Consider the following 4,699-nt stretch of genomic DNA (forward strand, 5'->3'; position numbering starts at 1 on the left):
GTATTGAACACAGCCCCTTCATGGAGGGCTGATGGCACACTGCATGCTTACCACAACATCCTACTTTGGATAGCAAAATCACAGTCCTACACTGGAACAAACCCAGGCAGAAATTAAGAATGTCACTGCTACCGGTAGATGTACCTTATTATTAACCTTTCTCTGAAAATACCCAATCATCTATCATAATCTTAAATAATTTTGCAGTTTGAAAGAAGTCCAAATGTGATTGAAGCAGTTAATTACCCACATGAAGTGAAGGAGCAGTGTTCCTCTGTTAGTTTCCCATAGTTCTGAGGTGCTTGGCAATAAACTGGAATGGGAACTCATTGTCAGCTTTCTAAAAAAAATCCCAAACTCTTCAGCTGAGAGTGAAGAGTCTGTGAGGAAAAAAGAAACACACAGGAAAACAATAGAAGAGTACTATGCTGAAATTCAAATATCTTATATGGGTTTTGACTCTGAAGACAGTCATGTTTAAATGCACAGCTCATCAAGCAAGATTGTCTCATTCTGTTTGGAGTACTGTGTTTTCCTCCTTCTGGTAACGTGTGGTTCTTCCATTGCAGAACCCTGCATTGCAAGAAGGTCCTTTGTTCCCTTGTTTCATGTTGAGAAACAAAACAAAAAACCTCTTGTTTCCTTTAGGGAGCTATTTTCTCACACATACTTTGAGACAACCAAAAAAGGTAGACTCGCTCTAATTTGATTTGGAAAAGTAGCAAATATGTGGGGGAGAAATAGACTGTACCTTTTTGATACATGAGACTATAAAAAAAGGCAGGCTCAAACTAGAATGTCCTTGGCCAGCTCCAGATGTGAATATGCCCAGATTTCAAACACTTTTGTAAGTGAATTCTTGGCTAAGCTCACTAGAAACACAAGGGCAACCATGAAGGTCCAGGGGAGAGGAAAACTTTTTAAAATTCTCTAGACAGGAAATGTGCCAAAAGCAGCAACTTAACTTATGAAGCAGGGTAAAGATTTCAACCAACAAATAGGAACCTGACATGACACACTCCTGTGTTGTCTACCACACAGATGTTCTCTGTATCACCCCAAGTAACAAAAATCAAACCAGCAGATAACTTCTGCTCTGATGTGCCAAATTCCTATCAATGTAAGAGCGTTAAATTCCACAACACCACAGCTGTGGTCAATGGAGTTAGAGCTCTTAACAGGAGGAAACAGAACATAAATTGTAACCGGCTTTTAGGCTTTCCACAGGTCCAAAAGCACAGATCCCTTACATTCATCACAACAGGAATGGTATGATTTTTTCTTTCAGAAAGATGAGTGGGATTTTTGTGTGGTTACTACATAACAGTGTTGATATTTGCCCAGGTCTTAAGATTCAAGGCAAGTTATCTTCAGAGATATAAGCTGTTAGTCCAGGAAAGATAGTGATTTAGAATTTTAAATCCCATTTTTCCTCTCTCTGTCATTCCCTTTCCTTCCAATATAGTGTTTGTCCACGAAAGTGCACTTCCCAAAGGGTCAGATTAATATTAGGTCAACACCTTAACTGGCCAACATGAGTTAATTTCAATGCATGCGTATCACACTAGACCAGTCCAATAATATGACTCTATCCAACTTAGACTGATTAAAGCACAGTTTGACCTTAAAGATACTTATTTTTTCTATTACTAGAAATCTTGTGGCTCTGTAGGAAAGAGAGTAAACATGGCAGAGTTATTAAATTTCTGCCTTAAGGTAAAACTGTGAAGAATGGGTACTTAGCAACCAGAAACAGAGGAGCACAAAATGTTCCATCCTAATAGCGCATTTTGCAATGAAATACAAAAGCTCACACCAACCTGTAGCATCTAGGCCAACGCAACTGGTCTCCGCAAACAGCTCCAAACTTGTAATCGACAGGAAATGACCAAATGCAAAAGTCTAATGCATCTGACAAATATAACTCGTCCCGCCAAATTCCTTGACATTTGCCTCCTTTCCATCACCATCTTTTCCAATTGGATTTAAATGAGTAATCTCAGTTTTAAAAGGTTGGTTCGATATTTATGTTGGTTATTAAGGTCAAGGAGTCAAGAGATGAGAACGCTAATTTCTGTAAGCAGATTGCCTGACATTTGAACAAGATTGAAAATTCCATCAATGTGGCACATTTTTCTTAGCAAAAAGTTCATGTAATTTCTCAGGCATTAATCCACAGAAGTCAGTTGAATGATGAAGAAATGACAGCCACCTGGATGCTCTACACTGCACTGGGCTGTTCATGCAAATTGGAGCTACAGATTACACAGCAGAAGATAAATTCAGCATGTTCTCCAGTACAGACCTCAGATCTGACTGGGGAAACTGTATGGGAATCTGCTTAATGGAGGGGATGAATTCAGGGATGCAGCTAAATGGCCAGTCACTAGAAGCCACCGCACAGGCACAGATGGAGCAAATGGGTTAGGACAAGAACCTGCTGCAACAAGCTGTGTCCATGTTTTCACTATGGCAACATGAGGCAGGCAAAAGGAAGGACTATTCCAGTCCCTGGGCACTCGGACACCACACATCATGTGAATGTAACCATGTGTCAGAGGCTGCGTGCTGCAGGACTAACCAAAGTTTTTGGGTTTTAGTGTTCTTGTAAAAAGGGCAGGTAGTGACAGAACAAGGGGAAATGGCTTTAAGATGAAAGAGGGGAGGTTTAGATTAGATATTAGGAAGAAATTCTTTCCTGTGAGGGTGGTCAGACACTGGAACAGGTTGCCCAGAGAAGCTGTGGATGCCCCCTCCCTGGAAGTGTTCAAGGTCAGGCTGGACGAGGCTTTGAGCAACCTGATCTAGTGGAAGGTGTCCCTGCTGATGGCAGGGGGGTTGGAACTGGATGATCTTTAAGGTCCCTTCCAACCCAAACCATTCTATGATTCTGTGATTCTGCTGACTGCTGGAACAGGGCACACTAAGCAGTCTTAGGTGTTGGGACATGTTAGAGATGGCTGAACTTCAGATGTCTTTAGCTGCAGCTTTTCCAGGCTTTGCTCAGCTCTCACAATATCCACCCTCTCTTCATTCACTGCCAGTGGGTGTGAACCTTGCCTTTTTTCTGCCGTTTCGGAACCTTCAGCCACATCAAACTGAAACACACAGAGAATCTTTCTGGCTTGGCAGAAGATGTGGAAATATACCCCTAAGTATCTTTCAAATGGTTATTGGAGGCTGCAGTCAGAGGAAAAAGAGGCTTCTAAGGCATCTTCCTGAGTATTTAATAAATAGATGTACAACACCACGATGGTTCCTTCTTTAAAGAAGGACATTTAAGTAACATTGTCGTGCTGGGAATTACACGTAAGCCAGTCAGCTTTTCAGCTGCACTGCAAACAAGCAGCAAACAGGGAATGCCAGGGAGCAAAATGTATCAGACAAATAGATGAGAACAATCTCAAGGTGAAGCTGATTAGGCCTTTCAGAGACTTAAGTTGAAAAAAAGAAAGCCTTTGAAATGACTCCAGCATTTCACGTATATGTGAAAAGTTAAGGACTACTGCACTCTTTTGCTTCAAGAACATTTTTCTTTTCAAGATCCTCTAAAGAAATGTATATGATGTTGGAAAAACATCCAGCTAACCTGCATCACCAGCACATAAAGCACTGAAAGGAAAAAAAAACTATGAAAAAAACCACCAAGAAAAATATAACTATTTTAAACTGCTGATTAATTACCAGAAATGATTCCTTTCAGTATACCAGCTGCACAGTCTCTCTCTGCTAGTCATAAAGAATTGTGACTTTTAAAAATCTCTTAATATGTGATTAAATTTTTGGCTGTGATTTATGGAAAATATGTTAGCCTAGAAGTCCTTTCAGTGATGAAACACAGGATACACACTGCACTGCTACTGTGTCCTGCTTCCAGTGTTCAGCACTGTCACATAGCCCTGAGGACAGTCTACTATCTATCTCTCCATGAGCAGCTCAGAAAGACCTGCTGGCTTGGGAAAAAAATATCTCCATTATCCACCAATTACTGGCTGGTTTTGTTGGTAAGAGCCATCTTTTCACGTGCTCTCCAGATAGTTGTTTTGCAATGTGTTACTAAAGACAAATAAAGACTGGAGTCCCTTTAAGTTTTGTCTTTTGGAGCTCAATATGATTTTAAAAGGAATGAAAGTAGCATTGCTTACATCCCCAAATATATATATATATATATATATATGTATAAATTCCAGAGAAGGGAAAGTTACATGCATATGCTAACTGAGTCAATGCTCAATTATTGGCCATGCCTGAGGTTTCAGTATTTTGTAGGAGTTCATAATTTTTTTGTCTAAAAGCAGAATTTGGTTAAGTTTTAAGCAAAATACAACAGATTAATCACAAATAAGGACTGAATAAGGTTGCCTCAACTTGTCTGCTAAATCTACTAACATCTTCAGAAAACTTCAGGGGAAAAAAACTTCTGAAAGTGCAAAAGAAGTTGATTTAAGAAACAACAATCTGTTTTCTAATAATTTAATTTAAAATAGCCACATTAGTCCATTTCCATACATCCTTGTCGCATTCATGGGATTTATGGGCTCCCTCTCGTGGCCACGTTAACAATTGTGGGCTGTTTCTTTCCAGCCCAGCACTCGCCGTAGATTAATGGGTGACAGGAAAGGGCAGTTTGTTGTTCTCTGAAGCAGGAATTGATTTTAATCTCCTCGGTAGCTAAATGAGTCACCCGAGCTCCTGCTGA

Source organism: Antrostomus carolinensis, unplaced genomic scaffold, assembly GCF_000700745.2.
Source record: "Antrostomus carolinensis isolate BGI_N321 unplaced genomic scaffold, ASM70074v2 scaffold17055, whole genome shotgun sequence".
In the NCBI taxonomy this organism is placed as follows: domain Eukaryota; kingdom Metazoa; phylum Chordata; class Aves; order Caprimulgiformes; family Caprimulgidae; genus Antrostomus; species Antrostomus carolinensis.